At 42.9% G+C, this 23,091-nt stretch overlaps 2 long non-coding RNA genes across 2 annotated transcripts in view; one reads left to right on the top strand and one right to left on the bottom strand.

Moving 5' to 3' along the window:
- Positions 1-14,309, bottom strand: part of LOC106999599 (uncharacterized) — a 22,248-nt gene extending 7,939 nt beyond the window's left edge. The window contains exon 1 of the long non-coding RNA XR_013412581.1: positions 14,131-14,309. This is a non-coding gene — a long non-coding RNA (uncharacterized LOC106999599). The remainder of the gene's footprint in view (positions 1-14,130) is intronic.
- A 96-nt stretch (positions 14,310-14,405) lies between these two features.
- LOC144338436 (uncharacterized) lies at positions 14,406-17,390 on the top strand. Its single transcript, XR_013412583.1, has 2 exons — positions 14,406-14,926; positions 16,715-17,390. It is a non-coding gene; the product is annotated as an uncharacterized LOC144338436 (long non-coding RNA).
- Positions 17,391-23,091: the final 5,701 nt, after the last annotated feature.

Raw genomic sequence — 23,091 nt, 5'->3', positions numbered from 1 at the left:
TAATTTTCACCCTGAACACGGTGTGTTTGTTTTTTAATTTTCAATCTTCATCCTACATTTGCCAAGATGTCCACCTCTGCAATGGAGGGGCATCTATACAGGGTTTGTGGTTTTGAAACAGCACACAACTCTGTGCTGCAAATGGCTCTGATCTAAGGTTTAGGAAAACCTGGGTGCCTGGGGCACTCCCTTGGATGCCTGCAATTCTGCAGTTCAGAGCCTCAGCCAACATGAGCCCCACAGATGAGCTCCGCAGGTGTCTTCCACTCCAGGGTGTATGGCAACATTCCTGGCAGAGGCTTGTGGGTTAGACAGTAACCCCAGCATAGCAAAAGAGCACGGAGTATGAAACGGTCCTAACTGTAGTAGTGACAGCCTCATCCTCCTGGACAAGGGAAGAAGCAAACGTCACAGATTTACCTCTTCTACACAAAACCAGTTGGTGAGGTTTTTACTTCTTTTCATTTTATGAAAACAATTAACATAGAAATTCAATACAAAATGTGTATCAAATTTAAAGACATAGAAATCAGGAAACTCAATTTTTATAATTGAGTACACATCACATTTCACATACAACACATGCCAGAATTTCCTTGTGGCAAGCGAATTCACTGAAGACCAGGAGTGCATCACATCACAATGTGGAAAACACAAATGTGACTTTCTTTTAGTCTAACTGCATACTACAGGAAATGCGGTTTCAGGTCAGTGTGATCTACTTGTAAATCTAGACTTATATGTCTATACCTGCCTATGTGCAACCCAGCCTGTAAGATTCTGTTTCTAGGCTGGGCATGGTGGCTCACGCCTGTAATCCCAGCACTTTGGGAGGCTGAGGCAGGTGGATCACCTGAGGTCAGGAGTTTGAGACCAGCCTGGTCAACATGGTGAAACCCCGTCTCTGCTAAAAATACAAAATTAGCCAAGCGTGGTGGTGCATGCCTGTAATCCCAGCTACTCGGGAGGCTGAGGCAGGAGAATCACTTGAACCCAAGAGGTGGAGGTGGCAGTGAGCCGAGATTGTGCCATTGCACTCCAGCCTGGACAACAAGAGCGAAACTCCGTCTCAAAAAAAAAAAAAAAAAAAAAAAAAGTGTGTATGTATGTGTGTGTGTATGTGTATGTGTATATATATATTCTGTTTCTAAAATTAAGAAGACAAAAGTATTTACTTAGTTACTCATTTTTTTTTCTCACCATGGGCTTTGGGCGAGCTGTTTTTCTGCTGTCCTAAAAGTTTTTCCCAAGTCTCTCTAGGGCCAGGAAATAAACACAAATTTGATCTGAGATGCTAATGGAAACTTTCTGCTTGGGATCTGCCTACAGACCACCTTTCCCACATTGAAACTAACACACTTCTGCTACACACTCCTGCTGCAGGAAGAGCAGTAGGCATTTGGGTACAGCAAAGAATTCTGTGGAATAAGGGTGGAAGTAGTGGGGATGAGGGGGTGGGGAGATCATAAATATATAACATATACATAACAAGAGATAACAGGAAAGAATGCAGAACCAGAGTCTGTTCCCAGTATTTAAAGAGAACCTCCCCCAATTCCTTCTCAAGTCCTGACCACAGGGAGCAGGTCCTCATAGCTCACACCTATTTTCTGGAGAGCACAAAGGCTGAGGGCATCATTCAGATTCTGGTGACCTGCAACTAATATCAATCCTTTGTGGAATGGGAAGTTCTGTCTGAACCCTGAAAACAAAATAGAATTGTAGTCTCCTAAGCAGGCAGTCACTGCCTCCAAACCTCTGGGCCCAGAATCTTGAAGGAGAAGCTTCCAAATTTCGCCAAGATGGCTCAGCAGGCTGGGCGCCATGGCTCACGCCCGTAATCCCAGCACTTTGGGAGGCTGAGGTGGGCAGATCACTTGAGGTCAGGAGTTTGAGAACAGTCTGACCAACATGGTGAAACCTGGTCTCTATTAAAAATACAAAAAAAAAAAAAAAAAATTAGCCCAGTGTTGTGGCAGGCACCTATAATCCCAGCTGCTCAGGAGGCTGAGGCATGAGAATCACTTGAACCCGGGAGTTGGAGGTTGCAGTGCGCTGAGATCACGCACAGTGGAGAGCCACTGCACTCCAGCCTGGGTGACAGAGCGAGACCCTGTCAAAAAAAAAAAAAAAACAGATGGCTCAGCAAACTGAAAGTGGCTGCATCTGAGAAAAAGGAAACTTGGCGCTGAGCATGGGTGTGTGGGAGGAGGAAGGATAGTGGTCAGGGCCTGATTGTATCTGCAGACTGTTACCTATACAGGTGGAATTCGATGACTAAGAACATTTCCTGGGGTTTCTCCAGCAAGTTTTGGCTATTTCTTGAGGCCCCTTTCCCTAGGTTTTGGAATTTCACGTAAACCTGGGAACTTTGCCCCACCCTCCGACATCTTTTTCTACGGGAAAAGAGAAATCTCTGGCTAGGTGAAGTTAACCTTTATTTTAAAGTATGTGAACAATCCCCATCTCCTTGAAAGGCCTGAAGAGAAATTCAGTAGAGTGGCATTTTCCTGCTTTCTGAACACATCACCTACCAATTTACCCAGGGTGCTGCAGTGGAGGTGGCCAAATACCACCTGAGATAAGAGAAAGGAAATACAATCCTACAACAGAAGTTGAACAAACAAGTATTATTCCAGCCTCTCCTTCCATATCCTGTCCCTCCCTCTGACTCTAGGAATAAGTCACCAGAGTCCCCTAGAAGATTCTTGAGTTTCTGCTCTTAAACGGCTCCTTTTCCAAGGAGGAATGAGGTCTGTTTTCTGATATTGGGGCCTCAGATACTCTGTGATTACAACTTAATTTTGTCGTTGCTTCTTTTCAAAGATTATTTGGAATGAATTGTTTCTTTTGTTTACTATCCAACAAATGACCTCTGCTAATCTTATATTTTATCTCCCTAACATATGGAAAAGCTATTTATTCTAGCCAATCACAATAAAGTGAAGAAAACCCCATTTTATGGAAAGGTATATATCACTAGTCTGTTGATCATTAAAGATATGATTACCAGTGAAAACCCTCTGAAGGTGGCACATTTATGCTTCCAGGAACAGATGGGGACACGCATTTTCCTTGCAAATACTTTTGAAATTGCTCTACTGGTAGCAGTATAAAAATGATATACAGATGCCAGGGCCGGCATGGCCAGGATGAGTGCGCCAGATTTACACAGTAAAGCCTTCACACGCGGGCTGTCAGTTTTGATTGATCTCTACTATACCTCAGGAACTTGTTGACTAGGTAGGGAAACAGTGCAAATAATTCACTGCAGCAAGTCAGATAATTCACACAACCAATCGGTCTGCTTCACTTTCTGGCTGTGACATACGAGCCTTCCCTACAAAGATGCATCATTTTCCAGCTTGAGCAATATTCAATGTCAGGGAAGAAAAGGTATTAAAGCCACACAAAAGGAGTCCGACTATTGCAGAACAAGAAGTTATTTTGGTAATGGGGGCCAGATCCCACTCTACTCCAAGTCCTCCCAGAGCTTTCAGACCCAATTGTCATTATCATATTGATTAAAAAAAAAAAGTTCATCATAGTGCAATTTTAGGTTTAACGCCAACAGATCGGGAAAGAGCAAAGAATTATCCCACAAAAGCACAACATTCTTACCGCAGGGACGTTTCCCTGTTCCAGTTCATTGATGGAGTTGATTAAGTTTAAATGAAGCAGACACTGGATAAAAGTAAGGGTATTGACCACTGGGCACCGAGATCCGTGCTTGAAAGGACCTGATACATGCAGAAAAGCAAGATTTGCTAAATGCTCTAATCTTCAATCAAATCTTACATCAATACAGACAAAGTTTGGTAATGAGAGATTCAATGAAGCATGCGGGAGAAAGAATTAATCCTCTTGGTCTAAACTGGCTTCAACTTTGAAGCTTGCTCCGAAGGAAAGACAGTTATCTAAATGCTAAATAAGAAACTTATTGTACTTTTCATGGCATGCTAATCTTTTGTCTATTTCATCTCTATTATGTGTATGCTCATAGATTGCAGTTGTCATGGTGATGATATCTAGTCATGCTCGGGGGATGGTGGTGAGAAGCCGGCGCGGAGGTGGAAAAGACCCCCACGCAATCCACAGTACAAAAAAAAAAAAAAGAGAGAGAGGGGAGAGAAGTAGGCGGGGACCGGACCCCTCCTGGGCTCTTCCCGCCAGGCCTAGGCTCTGCTCAAGTCAAGGTCCTAAGGAGGAATGGGCCTCCTGCACTTGGAACAGGGTAGTGAGGCGACCTCAGCGAGGCGAGCAGCATTCGGTAGTGGAGAGGGGGTCGGGCATCCGTCCCACCTCAACTCCATTTCCCCATAAAGGTTTCCAGCTTTTAGTCCGTAGGCTCCTCCCTCCCCATAGCGGCCCTTTGCCCCCACAGAGCTGCTGGATAGAAAGGACTGTTGGAGAGGGGACCGAGAGAAGAAAGGGATCGAGCACTTCACTTGTGGACAGGTTCTGCCTGGCTGTGTCGGGGCGGGAAGGTGAATCTTCTGTTCCTGACTGCCAGAGGGGCATGAATACTGAGAAGAGTGGCCCATGCAGCCCTGGCAGGAGGTGGAAGCTATAGGGTCACCCGGGGCCTTGGCGACCAAAGGTGACCCTGGGCCCTTTATGTGTTTTACAAAAGTTGCCAAATTAAGACAGGATTATAACTGCTCGAGTCCTTGTCAGGGCTGAAAGGTTGGGAGCCTCAAATATGCCCCAGCAGTGTTGATGAAAAGCTTAAAAAGTAATAAAAGGGAGAAAAGAGCGAGGAAAGTAACATGTATAACTCTTATTAAAAAGAGAAGAGCCACAGAGAGGTTGTGAACTTGAATCACTGTTTGAACTTTAATTTGTTCATTAACAGGATTTGCCCCTCACTGTGAATGTTATTACTTCCCTTTGCCACTCAGCAACAACTCTGGGCATAATAAAAGAGTCTGGCAAAAAGTTAAACGCCTGGTAATTAATTCATTTAATTGAAAAAAGGGGGAAGAGAGAAAGAGAGGTCCCAATGCAAAAGCAGAAGGCAGAGAGGTTGGAGAAGGGGGTAAGGCTGAAATCTCCATGGAGGCCCTCTCCAAGGCCCACCACCTGTAGGCAAGAGGAGGCTTGGTCTCTGATGAGGTCTCTTTAGCAAAATTAATGCCAGCAGTCCCTGAAGACCCTCTTCCCAATGGCATCTGCCCCTGGTCCAAACCCCCTGGCCAGGCTTTCAGCCAGGGGCTAGTCTGGATGATCTGTTAGGGTGGCATGGATACCAGAAACCCAAAACCAATAGATATCCATGAACTCTTCCATTAAAAAGTGAAGAGATGTCTTTGCTTTCTCCTCTCCCTTCCCTTCGATCAGGTTTCTTATACAGTCTTCTCTTTCTAGGCTGGAATGAAAAGGACTGTAAGTAGCCTGATATAATCTGCATGTTTGCATCTTAATCAGCCTCATACATCATGCTTTCTTTCCTTCCCCTACCCCAGCAGATGATTTAAATAAACTCAGGAGACGAGAAATGAAATGAACACTCCTTGCTCCTCCTGCTCGAAGCACTAGGACTAAGCCAGCTGGCTTTTCCTCTAACCTTACAGGGCCTACCTTTTTCTTAGTCACTTATCTTCTTTCTGTGTTTGTCAACCACTGCACACAAAATTCTTTCATGTACATCTTCCTTCCAAGGGAAGCAATGCACTATTCAGGCACCCCAGAGCTATTGGCAGGATGTTGCCCTTGCAGCCAAATAAAAGAACAGCAAAGTTCAGGAAATCAGAGGTAGGTCAGTTATCCTTTCCTATTTAATATGTTTAAGGCTTACCACAGTTAGGATTTCCGAACGTTTTAAAAACCAGTGTCCATATACATAATCAGTGTGATTTTCCTTAAAATACAATTATCTACCATGTATTCTCCCATTACAAAACTACTAAAGACAGAAAAAGAGAAAGGTGGAAAATGTGAGACTTTATACATTAATTCCTAGTATCTAAAACTATTTCCTAGGTTTGTTTTTTAACTAAATCACTTCTAAACCCCAGGAGAGAACAGAATTTCATTATTACCAAATAAATAAAATCATCAACATTACTATTTTGCTGGCAGCATCCTTGCCCTTTGCCCCAACCCCTCTTGGTATTGCAATCCTAACTGCAAACTCTGTACAGCGATAAATGATCTGTACTTGTGTCTTCCTGAAAATTAGTGGTTGGAAGACACTCGATTTGTATTAATAAATAGGAAGTGGGAAGGGGCTTTTAAAAGGGGCTATTTTATAAGCTGAAGCAAATTATAGGGTTTATTTAGCATCAGAGTTACTTCTCACCTTTTATTGTCCCTGGATACTGAGTGAACTCCTTTTCCAAAATTGTGGGTCTATCCTAGTTTTATTGTGGACAATTAATAATTGTCCTAAATATTAGGAGTCTACAAACAAAACAAACAACAAAGCTCCCCCCTACTCCCCACTGCTGAGCCCTAAACTGCTTTTATGAATGTAACTTTAAAAAGACCACATCAACCAGGTCTACTAACCCTTCTATTATCCTAATCTAGACTCTGATCACTTTACACATAAAGGAGTAAGTTTCTTCCTTCCTCCAATACAGCTTTCAGAGTGCCTTAAGATTAACTATCCTAAACCCCTACTTTGACTTGGTAGTTCTGATTGCCTATAACAGCCCCAGCTTCTTCTTTTTTCTCTTTTTTTTTTTTTTTTTTTTGAGACAGAGTTTCGCTCTTGTTGCCCAGGATGGAGTGCAATGGCGCGATCTTGGCTTATTGCAACCTCTGCCTCCCAGGTTCAAGCAATTCTCCTGCCTCAGCCTCCCAAGTAGCTGGGATTAACAGGCATGCACCACCACGCCCGGCTAACTTTGTATTTTTAGCAGAGACGGGGTTTCTCCATGTTGAGGCTGAGGTCTTGAACTCCTGACTTCAGGTTATCCGCCCACCTCATCCTCCCAAAGTGCTGGGATTACAGGCGTGAGCCACCGCGCCCGGCCAGCCCCAGCCTCTTAAATTGACTTTCAAGCCTGCTTCCTACCCTCCCCATAGTATTAATTAGCTGTTCCTGGTGTGTTTTCCACTACTAGCCTACACAAGGCCAGACAGCTCTTCAGGCAGACAGCTCTCTCTTTGTCCCCTGAAAACATCACGTGAATTGTCTTTATTTTACTGAAGATGCCAGGCACCATGTTAGGCATTACAAATATTATCTTATTTAATCCCTTCAATTTAAGAGATGGGTATAATTATACCCATTTTAAGGCTGTAGAAGGCTAAAGAAGTTAAGGTACTTGTCCAACTAAGGTCTCACAGCAGCACGAGGATTCTTACATCTGGCTTAAAAGCTGGTATACTTTCCACTCCGGCATACCTTCACCCCTGCTGTGCGTGTGCTGTGTGTTCTGATCCCTCCTTCCTCTTGCCATCTGGGATGATTTCTCAATTTCACTCTATATATCTGACTCCTGTCCAGTCTGCAAATTCAGAGAGTAACTCCCACCTCTGTCCTGAAACCTTTCAACCATCATCCTAGTCCTTGGCAGACTGCTGAATTTATCATCTGCAGCACTCACTTGGTGCTCCCATTTTCTGCCTTGTATTGTCAGTTTTATTTTTATTCAGTCCCTTCCAACCAAACTGAAAGCTCCTTGAAGATGGGCATTTGCCTTATATTTCTTTATATTTTTGCCTTATATTTCTTTATATTCCTCCCCGACTCCCCGGAGCCTAATATTACAACTCCCATTTGTCATACACTTACCTCGTGCACACTAATCCTTAGAAGTGAGCACTATTAATACTGCCATTTCACAGATAAAGAAACTGAGACTCAGAGAAATGAAAAAATTTGCCCAACACACTAAGCTGGTAAGCAGATCAGATATTCAAACACATACTGCCTGAATCAAATGCCTCTTTTCCTTTGTCACTGTACTGTCCTGGCTCACATACATGGTGCCTCACACAATGTGAACTTACGAAGCATCCCTGTATGGAGGATACTCAACAAGCCTCCGGAAAACATCCCTCTAACATGACTTCAGAGAAGGGACATTGTTTTCACTTTTCATGAGGTGAAATCCAGCAACTCAACAGAAGAAAGGATGAGTATATACCTACCTGAGGACACCCACATCCACTTTCCCCTCCTCTCTAGGAGCCATGCTTCATGTTGTTGGGAGCCAATGATGCTGTCTATATCTATACAAGGGTTTCTGTAAGGTAGGGAGGCAAACTGCCTTTCCCCCTTAATCCTCTGTACCTTTTAAATACACAGAGGAAAGAAAGAGAAAATTAAACTGTTAATTTTTGTTTTAATGGTCTGCAGGGTCCAGGGAGGTGGGGTCCTGCTATGTCTGCAAGAGAAATGAATTGCTACTATGGGAAGAATAATAATTGTTTTTTTAAAAATGTTCATAACTGACCGATTAAGCCAGTCTGCAGAACTCAAGTCAGCTCCTTCTTCTCCTTTAAGGCATGAACATGGCAATGGGGATTAATGAAATCTCTATGAAAAGAAGGACCATTGGGAGTACAATAATCGAGGCCTAGGAGTCTGGTCAATTTTCTCCACAAGGAAAGATTGTCCTTTCAGTGCCACTGCTGCAGAACTGAGCTGGATAGTATAAAGGGGGCTATCTTAAGGTTACTTTATACACAACAGGTCTTCAGGAAACTAAAACCAAAATCTCTTGCAATGGCAACAGGGTACTTCCTATGAATCTGAAAAAGGAGGAGTAATCACTATATTATCTATTTGTCTCTAGTATCCATGCTAAAACTATTCTCTTCTCCCAAGTTCCCACGGGTGGGTTTCTATCTTTATATTTTGGTTCATATATTTGGACAACTCCAGGGCTACAAGCATTATCTTTACCTATAAAACCTGCATTGTAGCACAGAAAATCCTGCACGTGCACAGCAAGTGTTTCATTTACTTTACCTCAGATGAGGTACAAACTACCCTGCAAAGTAGACTAGTAGATATTACTATTATATACATTTTGCCTATGACAAAAACTAAAATTTGCCTCAAGAAACATAATTGGGACTGATAAACCTAGTTCCCACTCCCGGTCCAGGACTCTTTCTACCACTTCTCAATTATCATGGCAATTCTCTACCTTTTCTGTACTCTGGATTGGCACGTGAATTTTGGAATCTAATGACAGGAACCTCTCTCTATGAAAGAGATGGACTTCTAACTATACCCACCAGGCTTCTATCACAACTACCTGGACCACACTGAAAACAGCCCTCTCCCCACTCCTGAAGCAATAAATACTATACACAAAATTTAATATTTAGACTCAGATTTTAAAATATTTGGATGAACTCTTAAATCAATAGAAGATGGGCAGTCATGGCTGGGCACAGTGGTTCATGTCTGTGATCCTAGCACTTTGGGAGGCTGAGACAGGAGTATTGCTCGAGCTCAGGAGTTCAAGAACAGCCTGGGCAACATGGCAAAACCCTGTCTCTACCAAAAATACAAAAAATTAGCCAGGCGTGGTGGCACACGGCTGAGGTTCCAATTACTTGGGGGCCAAGGTAGGAGGATGACTTGAGTCTGGGAGGTGGAGGTTGCAGGGAGCTGAGATCACGCCACTGCAGCACTTCCAGCCTGGGTGACAGAGTGAGACCCTATCTTAAAAAAAAAAAAAAAAAAAAAAAAAAAAAAAAAAGATGGGTAGTCATGATGGTTAGGCTACCCATTTCAAAAGGAAGGCTAAAATCACTGTTACTTCTTTTTCCACAGTTACTATTTATGGACAGTTTGCCAAATAACTTATACTCCCTTATACCCCTAATTTTATTTTTTTCTTTGTTTTTTAGATGGAGTCTCACTCTGTCGCCCAGAGTGGAGTGCAGTGGCACAGTCTCAGCTCACTGCAACCTCAACCTCCCGGATTCAAGTGATTCTCCTGCCTCAGCCTCGCGAGTAGCTGGGATGACAGATGTGTGTCACCATGTCCAGCTAATTTTTGTATTTTTAGTAGAGATGGGGTTTTACCATGTTGGCCAGGCTGGTCTGAAACTCCCGACTTTAGGTGATCCACCTGTGTTGGCCTCCCAAAGTGCTGGGATTACAGGCATGAGCCACCGCACCCGGCACCTAACATACATTTTAAGAGTCATTCTGTCTACCTAATGGACAAGCAGTCCAGTGTCTTTCCCCAGTAAAGATCTAGAATTAGGTCTGTCCACCTTGTTCACTGACCTTTTTAATTAGGTGTATAATGCTGGTATCCAGGGCCCAGCAGGTTTTCCCTTCCCCAATGTCTGGACAATACCCAAGTTCATCAAAGTAGAAACAGGACTCAGTTCCAGACTTTATACCTGGCTGAAAGAATGATATTCTTTTTGTCTCAGCTCAATCTTGGTTAATCTCCATATGCAATCTAATTCTGGAGTGAAAGAGAGGAATGACCCTACTTGTTGCTTTGGGACTGCTGCCCTATTTCTTTGTCTGCTGGCTGACCTTCCCTATGTGAGAGCATCAGCATTTGCAACATTGGGTTTAAGCAGGAAAGCTCTTTCATCTTTGTCCATTGACCTTGATCTCTCCTGATCATTATGGTCTGGATTCTTGCTAATCATTAATGATCCCTTGGCCCTCTATATAATACTAAAGGTATTAGACTTGAACTGTTAGGAAAATTCCTACTCAGCTAATTACATTCTTTCTGCTTTTCTTGGTTTTCCGTATAGTCTCAGCTGGAGTTGAATTTGAATTATTTCCTCCAATTTAAAATTGTTTGCTGGTTTTTGGAAAGCAATGGCAAGTTGTTCCCTCAGATGAATACAACTAATTATAATTTAAAAGCCCCATGACTAACCTCTTTCTCCCCCATCCCTCTCTTTTCCTTGGATGACTTTCTATACCATCTCCCAAATTCTGGCCTTGAATATTATAATAAGAGCTTAATTCACTGGGCTAGGAGTTTCATGATTCTGTATTTTGTATAGCAGGTAGAATATTATTAACTTAAAACAATATGGTGGTTCCACTACATATATGCTTTTGAGTCTGTATTTATAATCGACTACTAAAAATGACAAGTGTTTTACCTCACAGGTTAGACCTCACCCATAGGCTAAGAGAAGGTGAAGTTTTTTGTAATAGTCAAAGCCTTGCTCACCAAATAGAATACAAGTTAGGTTTGATTTCTTATATGAGTATGATTCTTTAATATTTCAAGGAATATGTAATGCCAATCCTCTGGAATTATATAGGGCAACCCTAATTGTAGCCATGACATCTTGACTGTTTCCCACCCAATTCCATATTCTAGAACCTAGCTTTTTAAATCATACCAAAATTATGCACTCAAAAAATTTAGAATCAACCAACCAAACTCTTGACAATATAACTTTTTGATGTAATATCTCTTCATCATGCATACCAATACACTATACATGTATATGATTGTTAAGTCAGTAATTCATTGACAATCAAAGATAATGTGTAGCACTTTTCTTAAGGCTGTCCTTTGGCAGCTACTCTTATTCCAGTGGTGCTGCCATATGTTAGTACGATGACTTTAGAAATAGTTAAAAAGTCATTGAGGGAAGCCATCTAATTTTCTTTCAGCTTGTTTGGACCCCAAATTAAATTATCCTGACTTGACCACCCACCTTATTCTTCAGGGCACTGAAGGATCTAAAGGAAGTCGGCTTGCCACCTCCCAGGCTCTTAAACCAGATGTGCTGTGGGTTTTGAAAGCAGTGCCCGATAAAGAGCTCCAGAAACGTTTTGAGCAATGGCAGCAATGGAAGCACCCACACAATAAGTGACAGCCTTCCAAGATGACTTGATAGATAACACACTAAAATGTTTGTGTAAGTTCAGGTGTAGTTGTTAACACGCAGACATTAGTTAGATCTTGGTTATACAGTTTCAGCCCTCTAGCTGAGAGTTAGGGACAAAATTATTCCTAACATATTGTACTTCAAAAAATGGTACATCCTTTAGATGCATCTTGCAGATTTCACACAAAATGTTTTAATATTTAAGGATCTAGATATTGTTTTGAATGATTTCAAGCATTATCCAAGAAAAATGAAAACTATAACTGAGATAAACATATTGAATATGTTTTTATATTTTTATTAAACCAATTAATTTTAACCAGGTGTATGTATGACTACTTGGGATGCATTTTGTTTACTTAATTGTAGACAATTCTGACTTAAGATTGGGGGAAAAAAAAGTACTGTATGTGGTCTTGATTTTAACTAGAAATATCGTGCTTTCAACTCAAATGAAACCAGCCTGTCCAGTATACCAAATTATACCAAATAAGGATCAAGACCTTTTAAGGATTATTTTGCATTCTAAAGTGATTAAAAGAATATCCCCTTCAATCATGTATGTCCTTTAAACTTTGCTTAATGAGTTTTAAAGGAGAAAAAAAAAAAAAAAAACCATGGTACTGCTGGTACAGTGAATATGGCACAATCTGGAGAAAGCTTTCTGATTCTTAATTTATTTTTTTCCCTTGACTTTCTACTTAAAGGTAATCAATACAATTTTGCATTTGTATCAAAGAAAGTCTACAGTTTTTAACTCTTTCATAATAATGTTCCTTGAGTTTCTTGGAGCCAGGAGAAAATATACATATTTTAGTTACATTTCAACAATTACTTATTAAATGTCCATAGGGATCATGTTCAATGGCAAAGTGAAATGGAGGGCCTATAATAGATAATGAACAAATACTTATTGAATGGATGGATGGAGGAAAAGAAAATTGTATCTTGGGCCACATATGGAGTTCAATTAACTCCCACAGATTAGCCTCCCAAAGTATTTGGTCCATGTAAATACAACTTCTGGCTATCATATAATGTTAAGCCTACAGCATCTGCTTAAATTTGGACTTGATTTTTCCAATTATTCCAGTTTTATAAAATGTTTGGTCTCATAAATAGAGCTCTCTCACTAACTTACTTAGACTACTTGGTTACATAACATCTCTGTTCCTCAGTTTATGACAGAATGGAAATAAGACAAAACCTCCTCCTTCCTATAGGGACTTTTTTGAGTACATTGATAAATACCTACAAAATGATAAATACTTCTTTCAACATTTGCACGATGTTAACTAAACACAAATATTTTTAGTGTGTGAATTAAAATGCCTCTTTTACTGATGGCCTCAGATGTTTCCTTGTGAGATACCGTGTCAAGAACTGGTTTATATATTATCTGTCCTTCCAGAATGCACTGACATCACACTTCCTAATAGCTTGGTATGATGACTGCTGTCAAAATCGCCTGTATGGAACCATCCCTGACCTGGACTGACATCATGTATTAGCGTGACAGAGACTAAAAAGCTAAGAACCGCCGTGCGAGGGCCGGCTTTGGGCACCAGGGATGGGGCTACGCTACGCGTGAAGGGCCTCAGTCCTCGTGTTTTAATTTAGGAAGGGAATGAAAGCTGGAGGTCTCGTGGGCGGAACTGGAGGCGGCCAGATAGGCAAGAATCCGCAACCAGGAGTAGGGACATTTTTTCTTCAAATTCCAATCCCATCCAGCGATAGACAGGCGCCTGGGTCTCCCTCCTCCACGACCACCACACAACGGCACACACTTTTGCTGGAAACTGAAATCCAAGCGAGAGGTCGTCTCTGAGGCAGGCTGGGGCCCAGGCCGGCCGCGGGGAGGGGCAGGGTCCAGCCACCTCGGCGTGGCCTTGAGCGCTCCGAGGTCAGGGGCCGTCGTTTTCGCCGCGCTCCACAGCGCGTCACCCGCTGCCCTTGCGACCCCCGGGCGACCTCGGCATCGCCTCGCTGCGCCGTCTCGCCGGGCCAGCCCTCTCCAAGCCCTCTCCTGAGGTTTGCGGCGGGCATAGCTCCCTCCAGACTGGGTCTCTCCACTAGCCTCCTCCCCGACTGCAGCGTGGGAACCAGAGCTATCCGAGTCACGAGCCCCAAGTGCACACAAAGCCCCCAAAGGGGCCACGGCGCCTCCACGCCTCGCTACCCCCAGCTCCAGGAGCGCAAACGCAGCGCCCTGGGTCACCGCGTCTGCCCTGCGGAGCAGCCCCGCTGAGGGGAAGCCTCGGGCAGGAGGTGCGACCCCGCGCACGCGAGCACCCCCGCCCCAAGCAGGACCCTCTGCCCGAGGGAGACTCTCACCTCAAATAAACGGGCGCTGCCGCCTGCAGGGGGAGGACAGTGGGCTGAGAATACTCACGCTGGGCCCAGCCGCGCGGGGACTTCACTAGGAACCACGCGCGGGCTCGCGCCGGGGAGCGGAGCCCCAGCCTGCAGCCCAGCGCCCGACCCAGCGCCGCCTCCTCGGAAGGGAGGCCTCTACCGTCCAGCCGCGGACCTGCAGCCGCCGCGGGCGACGCTGCCCCGCCCCCGGCCCCGCCCCTCGGCCCCTCCCCGCCCCGCTGGCCTCCTTTTCCCCTGACCCCTCCCTCCGCTCCTCAACGCCCGCCGGGTGCAATCTGTTCTCTCCGGGAGACGAACGCGAAGCGACGTGGAAACCCTTCCACCAAAATGAGCTGTGATATCCTTTTGATGGCTATAATTTATTCCAAATCGTCCCTGGACTGAAACGATCAATTAGCAGCCCGAAACGCACTGTGAAGTAAATTGTCACACTCTCTATTACAGGATGGTTATCATATATTTATAAGGTGTGTTTTCTGCAATCAGAACCAACAAGGTGTTGAGCGATCAGTCATAAACGCACTTCTTCAAAAAGAGAGGAAGAGAAGCTCAGCATTGTGTGGCGGGGGAATAATCCTCATGACAGTTCTCTCCCCACCCAGTGATGTTTTGTCTTGGCACCTGGGAAGTGCAGTGAGGGCTGGAGCTCTGGACGGACTCTCTTCGCCACGCGTGCCCCTGGAAGCAGGGTCCTTGTGAACTACGGAGAGACCCCAGAGGAGAGACTTCCTTATTGTATAAACACAAATCAGTCGTAAGGGCCGCTCCCTCTGTCTTTCTGTCTTCTCTGGTATCCACCAAAATCATATCTTACTCTCTGCTTCTAAGCTTCTAACAGAATGTTTGCATCCTACACTTAATCATAAGTATTTTTCCTTCTTCCTCAGGTCTCAAGGTGTTGACCTCCTCTCTCGCTATTTAATTGATGATGTTCGGTAGAAATTATGTCTGGGTGATATGAAGTTTACCCACAGAGAGAACCCTGCTTTCTGAATTGAAATCCCCAGCAGAACTCTTCCATCATTCATAAACGAGATAGCCCAAAGTTCTAAGAAAGTAATAAACGCCAATTTAGGCCAGGCCCCGTGGCTCATGCCTGTTATCCCAGCACTTTGGGAGGCCAAGGCGGGCGGATCACTTGAGGTCAGGAGTTGGAGACCAGACTGGTCAACATGGTAATACAAAAAATTTGCCGGGTGTGGTGGTGCGTGCCTGTGATCCCAGATATTTGGGAGGCTGGGGCAGGAGAATCTCTTGAGCCAGGGAGGTGGAGGTTGCAGTGAGCTGAGATCATGCCACTGCACTGCACTCCAGCCTCCGCGACAGAGTGAGACTCTGTCTCAAAAAAAAAAAAAAAAAAAAAAAGACTGATTCAGCCTGGTATCTGTTTTGACTGGACCAGGCCATGGAGACGTTGTTATTTTCCTTCTCAGTGGTCAGAAACATACATCTGGAACTTCTGAGTTTTTCCCCTTACAAACTTTCATCAGATAGTCATCCATGAACCACCTATCAATCATTTTTTAGAAGGGTTCTAGTTTGCATCCAATTGATATTCCTTTTGCTTGAAAAACATAGCTTTAGAGCCTACACTACTGATGTGACCCCATGACTTTTGCATGGGAGGGCTTATCTGCAATGCCAAACCTTAAAGAATGGGGAGAAAGGAAATCTAGTTGGGCATTTGAGCTGTGGAGGCAGCTGTTGCCATTGGCCTTTCAACCCCACCTCCCAGCATAAATGAAGTACCACACTCCTCTGTCAGAAAGCAATGGGAATAGGGAACCTTGCTTCATCTGAGGACTGGCATAGCAAAGAGCCAGACCTAGCACCTTCACCTTGTGCCTTCCAATAGCAATGATTTAATTTGCATTTAACAGCTAATATTTATTGAACATTTACTCTATGCCAGGCACTGAGCTTTAAACTACAGGTGCACCTCAATTTATGATGGGATTGTCCTGATAAACCTATTGTAGATTAAAAATATCTTAAGTTGAAAGTACCTTTTTGACTTACAATATTTTCAATTTATCATGGGTTTATTTGAACATAACCCCATCATAAATCAAGGAACTTTTGTACCAGTGTAAAGTTGTAGAGAAATCCTAAGTCAAACGATTCTAAGTTGGGGACCATCTGTATGTGTATTATCTTATTTAATTATTTCAACAATCTTATTAGAGAAGGTTCTTTATTTTGCTGAAGAGAAAACTGAGACCTGGAAAGATTAAGTAATTTATGCAAGACCACCCTCCTAGTAAGCGATGACTTCAAATCCAAGTCAGTCTCCAATGCCCACACTCTTCACCCCAATAATATAATACTTCAGAAATTTAAGATTTTGATTTAAGATTTTTTTCTCCACCAAAAAGATTTTAGTGGAGCTGATGATACAATGAGAGTGGTAAATTCTGGGAGAAGATTGAAAGAACAGCTGTTTGCAAGAGAAAGCCACATTGGGTACTTACACAGCCCCTCCCCACTTTGGTAGATTACCCCTTCTCTGTTCTATCCCCCCTACACTTCATTTCTTTTTCAGAGTTACCACCTGCCATATAGCGAAACAGACCTCACCCAAGGTCAACGATGGCTGCTAAGCTTAGGGTTGATGGGGGAAGGTGGATGTAGCAGATCCCAGGGAAAACAGAGCACCCTGAGGAGGAGCCAGAGGAGGCCAGAGGCCCTTGTCTCAGACATCCAGCTCTGAGAGTGAGATGTTGCTTCCTAATGGACTTTAAATTACCAACATCGCTAAACTCTCCCTTAATAGACTTGTAAAGATTTGCTTGCTACCTTTTTCCCCCTTCATGTAGAATTTGTAATCAAGAGCCCAATTTTGTCATTTGGAAATACTAATTATCTAATCACGGCATGCTGTATAACGTACTTGTCTGCCCAATTAGCTAGGACAATTATTAAAATTCAGAGGCCTAATTATGTCTCAATTTAATGCTGGCAAACTTGCATACAGAGCAGTAATTAAAATCCTCTCTTTCCCTCTGCCTTTAGGGCAGGGGATGATTAGGCCCTGTCAGGGGGTGTACTGAACCAAACCAGTGAAGCGTATTGTGCAACATGACCCTGCATTGTTAAGTGTGTCAACATATTAACCTGAATTCACAAAATGTGATTCAACATAATCACATTTTGTGGAAGAATAAAGGGGCTAAAACATGAAGCATTTTATTAAAAAAACATAAATTCTTTTTAATTAATGCTGTGAGAGTTCTGGTGAATTTCATGCTTCCAAGTGCTGGAAGACATAAGACTGGTTCATCTAATTACTAGCAAATTTGCTCTTGTTAAAACTACTTTTTTTTACCCATTTAAAGAAAATAATTTTTTTGGGGTAGCATTAAAAAAATAAAAAGCCCTAGTTAGTTAGCTTCCAGTAATACAGTTGATTACCAGCTTTGATGATGGAACACAAGTGAATGTTGACTTCCAAAAGATTCAAACCCAAGACTGGAGGCATTGAGAGGGAAAAAGACTACAATTTAATACTTGAAAGATGTTAATAAAAGTGGAACATTACAAATCATAATATTGAAATAAATTCAAAATATTTATCTTTTGAGCTCTTAAGTTTGATGTCTGAAATTGAACCAGGGTGAGAAGACCAGAGAACCGCACAAATTCATGATGCTTTGCAAGCTTCAGACAGTGTGTATCCACCTTGCTCCATCTAAACCACCTTCTCTATGGAGTAAGGAGAGCCACAAAACCCATTAAGATTCCTGAGCTGTCCTCTAAGTTCTGGCTTTCACTCATGATGGTCTTTAGAGATTACTCATGTATTCAACTAATGAAGGACAACATTTAGTCTAGACCAAAAATGAATTATTCTGGAGCAGGACTTCTTTCAATTGCTTCCAACTTCTTGCTGTATGGATAGCTTCCACAGAGTAAGAGACTGACAAATACACACTTGTGCACACTCGCACAGAGTCCTTTACTTGGACAGAGCTTACTCTCATCTCAATTGATCTCTTTTTTTTCTTTTTTTTAGATGGAGTTTTGCTCTTGTTGCCCAGGCTGGAGTGCCGTGGTGCGATCTCAGCTCAACCTCTGCCTCCCGGGTTCAAGTGATTCTCCTGTCTCAGCCTCTGGAGTAGCTGGGATTACAGGTGCCCACCACCACACGTGGCTAATTTTTTATATTTTTTGTAGAGACCGGGTTTCACTATGTTGGCCAAGCTGGTCTCAACCTCCTGACCTCAGATGATCTGCCTCCCTGGGTCCCCCAAAGTGCTGGGACTACAGGTGTGAGCCACCACGCCCTGCCAATTGACCTCATTTTTAAATGACCTCATTTTTAATCTCATGATCACCTTGTAACATATGTAAAGCAAGCATGTCTCCATGTTAATATGGGGCAGTTAATACACTTGCCCAAGCTCACCACTCCATACTCTTACTTCTTGGTTGGAGGCAGGGTAAGACTAGACCTCCGTTCCCCTTGCTGCCCACTGCATCAGACAGTTAGCTGTGGATCAGTCACCAATCAGGGATGCTTAGTTTGGTTAAATATGTCATGTTGAGATCGAAGTATAGATGTTATAAACAATGAGACAACAAGGAGACAGCCTATGTACCAACACCAGAGGACCTCCTGTCCTCAGTCAATATTACTTGCGACATGTTTAGCCTTATTTGTTTAGATTTGATGCCGCTGGCCCATTTTCTTCCTCTTTAAGCTTTTTTATTTCTCAAGTTTTATATAGTTTCATCTGGGTCAGTGATAGTAAAATTTGGGTTCCTTCCTCCTAATCTTGCTGTGGTACATACCATGTGGTGTGTTTAGGGACAATTCTGGCTGTTACATGCCCTCTTACTAACAAAGGCAGTGTCTACAGCTATCTCTATAAGAGATGGTTGGCTGGAGCCAGGACAGGCCCTTAGGCACTTGTGCTACAAAACCCGGGGGTGGTAGACCTCCCTCCACACCCGCCGCCACCCCCCACCCCCACCTCCCAGGGAGCATGCCCTGTGTCTTGAAAATGGCCTTGCTCTGAGCCTCTTTGGATGGCAAACTGAAGTGCAAATCTGTGTTCTGACTTGTTCCCGTGGCTGTCAGCATGTTTTCCTCTTGTCAGCAGCAATTGACTGGTCAGGCTCACCCCTGTACAGCAATTGTAACAGCTCATTGACAGACTAGTGACCCAGCTGGACCTGATAATGGAAAACTATTGATTTTTGTGGGCTCCACGAATCTAAAATGAACGACTGATGTAATGTCATCAATTGTCTCGGACTCTGATAACCCAGGGGGAAAAAGTTTCAGGGATTGCTTGTATTTCCTGACAACAGTGTTCCAAAATCTCACTGAGCATGTGTAAGAAGAAGCCCATTTCTTAGACGGGCTTTAAATGACCCCAATTAGTCCATCAGGGTTTCAACGTGGAGGCCTGCATGCTAAATAAAGTGGAAATTAGCATTATCAATTAGCTGAACGTACCATTTAGGAAAGATTTTGTGGAGAAGCACGTTGGGAGGAAAATGTTTAAAATGTTTATTATAAAACAAGCTCAAAGGAAAAAAAAAAAAAAAAGCTGGGAGGAAACCAAAATAGATAGGCTCTCCAAGAGCCTTGATGTATGAAATTATGATACAACTATGAGGCTGCTTTGGCTTGCCTGTGTTGATTTACTTGTAGTATAAAAAAAGGCTTGAAAATAATGTAGAGATGCCTTAAACGTGTGTTGCAGGAAATCACTATTTCGTTTTGTTTTTTAAACAATTTTTTCCTTACTTCATCATTTAAAAATACTTAAACATTGCTTAGTGTGTTTTTTAGAAATAAGAGCATTTTTTTCTTGAGCCAAATTAGCAATGGGTTGGAGCTAATTTTGCTCAGTGGACAGGTCTAGAAAATTCTGTACTCTAATGCTGAATTCTGATAGCTAGGATTTCCCTTAATGGCCTCTGCCAAAGGGAACTTTGTAAAAAAAAAAAAAAAAAAAAGGCAAGGCTATTGATCTTGGCTGCCAAACTGATACATTTAGTTCACAATCCACCTGCAGTGAGAACATAATCATCTTATGGTCCTGATCAAATTCAGACATTTTTAGAACAGAGTTCTGAAGGCTAGACAAATCAGAGAACATAGAAATAACAGGGGTGCTTCCCCATCCATTTTATTTGCTCAAAGAGGGCTAGACGTCTCAGTAAGGGTCCAGAAAGAACAGGCCCCAGAGGAGATGAATCTGTGTGTGGCTGGGCTCCTGTTCACAGGATGCTGCCATCTTCACACTCTCCTGTCATGGTCCTTCTCTGGCCTTTGATTAGCATCACCCCTTACAACACTACACCTCTGGTTTTCTAGCACTATCAAAATCAACCTTGCCAATTGTTTGGCTGCCTATTAGTAAAGACACACAAGGTTGAGGTTGAGACTTGAAGGAAATTAGGCTAGGCAAAAAAAAATTGGTATTTGGACTTTCATAAATAAAAAAGACTTGATGCAGAGAACACAAAATTTGCCTGATGCTGTGTGATGTGTCTTATGGCCCAGCCAAGGCATCAACAGGTCAAAGGTCAGGGGTGAGGTCTTATATGTTTTGGAATTCTCTAGAGTGGTTTTCATGAGGTTTTACATGTCACAAATATATAAATAATCATTGAATAAAGGAGCAAAAAGGCTATTTTTAAGTATAGAAAGATGAAGGTAAACATTTTCCAGTGTGTAATAGATTTGGGAGAAAATATTTGAAATCAGGATTTTCCACGTGCAGGCTCATGCCAGTCCATGAAGGAGCTTCACCTGTCTGTGGTAAATATAAATAAATGAACAAAAGGGAGTTAATATGATTTTATAAAGCCAAATTTAATCTTTTTAAAGGTCCAAGATTGGCTGGGCGCGGTGACTCATGCCTGTAATTCCAGTACTTTGGGAGGCCAAGGCGGGTGGATCGCCTAAGGTCAGGAGTTCAAAACCAGCCTGGCCAACATGGTGAAACCCCATCTCTACTAAAAATACAAAAATTAGCCGGGTGTGGTGGCGAGTGCCTGTAATCCCAGCTACTTAGGAGGCTGAGGTGGGAGAATCGCTTGAATCCAGGAGGCGGAGGTTGCACTGAGCCAAAATCGTGCCACTGCACTCCAGCCTGGGTGACAAGAGCAAAACTCTGTCTCAAAAAAAAAAACAAAAAAGTTCCAAGATTTTAGTCTTTTGAGATGTTAAACATTTTCTTTTATAAATAATGATTATAATAGATTAATAGCTTTACTTGGCAAGGCAAGATTAAAAGTTGGCAAAAATCATACACCAGTCCAATACCTTAAAAATTACTTTTATGTAGAAGCCAAAGAATGGGTGCACTAATCTAAATACCTATTATGCCTCTTATTAATATTAAGGCAATCATAGCCATATGACTGTCAACAAATAGAAATATTCATGATTAAAGCACAGCATTAGATGTGATAGGTTTAACAGCACTGAATTAAGGTCTAGTCATTTGGAGCTTCTTTTAGGTTTTTTGTCTGTATTCTATCTTTACAAATTATTAAATTATTTTAAAAATTTTAATTTTTAAACCCAAATCTGTGATTTGATTGAAATGCTGAAAGATGCGATATTAGCCGCCATACTTTAAACTTCAAGATACTCTTTTCTGATAACACGATTCCTACCTTCTGCCCTATGCAATGTCAGGCCTGTTCCCAGCAGCAGTTCCACAGTCATGATGCCATTTGGAAGAGAAAACTATTTTGTTTCTTTAGTTTTTAATTTGATATGTAAAGTCAAAATTTTAACCAGAGTATGTGTTTTGCTGTGCTTTGTAACTTGCACTAAAGATTTAAATGTATTAAACACATCCCTTCCAATAACTAGTCATAAAATTACAGTATTTATTAATAGAAGATTAATAACTCTGGGACCCAGTTTCACCTCCACATTTAACATCTTCCTCTTGTATCTTTTGGAATGCTTTCAGCTGCAGGTAAAAGAGGACTGCTTTGTGTTACTTCACAAAGCAGGTCAGAGATCTTGTGGTTCCAGGGTTAGTCTTGGGCAGGTCTGTCCCTGTGACTTTGCAGGTTACAGCCCCCTCCTGGCTGCTTTCATGGGCTGACATTGAGTGTCTGTGGCCTTTCCAAGTGGATGGTGCAAGCTGTCGATCGATCTACCATTCTGGGGTCTGGAGGATGGTGGCCTTCTTCTCACAGCTTCACTAGGCAGTGCCCCAGTAGGGACTCTGTGTGGGGGCTCCAACCCCACATTTCCCTTCTGCACTGCCCTTGCAGAGGTTCTCCACGGGCCCCGCCCCTGCAGCAAACTTTTGCCTGGGCATCCAGGAGTTTCCATACATCTTCTGAAATCTAGGCAGAGGTCCCCAAACCTCAATTCTTGACTTCTGTGCACCTGAAGGTTCAATACCACATGGAAGCTGCCAAGGCCTAAGACTTCCACCCATTGAAGGCACAGCCTGAGCTCTGTACATTGGCCCCTTTCAGCCATGGCTGGAGCAGCTGGGACATAGGGCACCAACTCTCTAGGCTGCATACAGCACAGGGACCCTGGGCCCAGCCCATGAAACCACTTTTTCCTCCTGGGCCTCCAGGCCTGTAATGAGAGGAGCTGCTGTGAAGGTTTCTGACATGGCCTGGAGACATTTTCCACATAGTCTTGGGGATTAACATTGGCTTCATGCTACTTGTGCAAATTTCTGCAGCTGGCTTTAATTTATCCTCAAAAAATGGGTTTTTCTTTTCTACTGCATTGTCAGGCTACAAATTTTCTGAACTTTCATGCTCTGTTTCCCTTTTAAAATAGAAGGCTTTTAACAGCACCCAAGTCACCTCTTGAATGCTTTGCTGTTTGAAATTTCTTCTACCAGATACCCTAAATCATTTCTCTCAAGTTCAAAGTTCCACAGATCTCTAGGGCAGGGGGAAAATGCCGCCAGTCTC

Source organism: Macaca mulatta, chromosome 1 (genome assembly GCF_049350105.2).
Source record: "Macaca mulatta isolate MMU2019108-1 chromosome 1, T2T-MMU8v2.0, whole genome shotgun sequence".
NCBI lineage: Eukaryota > Metazoa > Chordata > Mammalia > Primates > Cercopithecidae > Macaca > Macaca mulatta.
The sequence above is the reverse complement of the archived record's forward strand: the minus strand, read 5'-3'. Positions and strand labels throughout refer to the sequence as shown.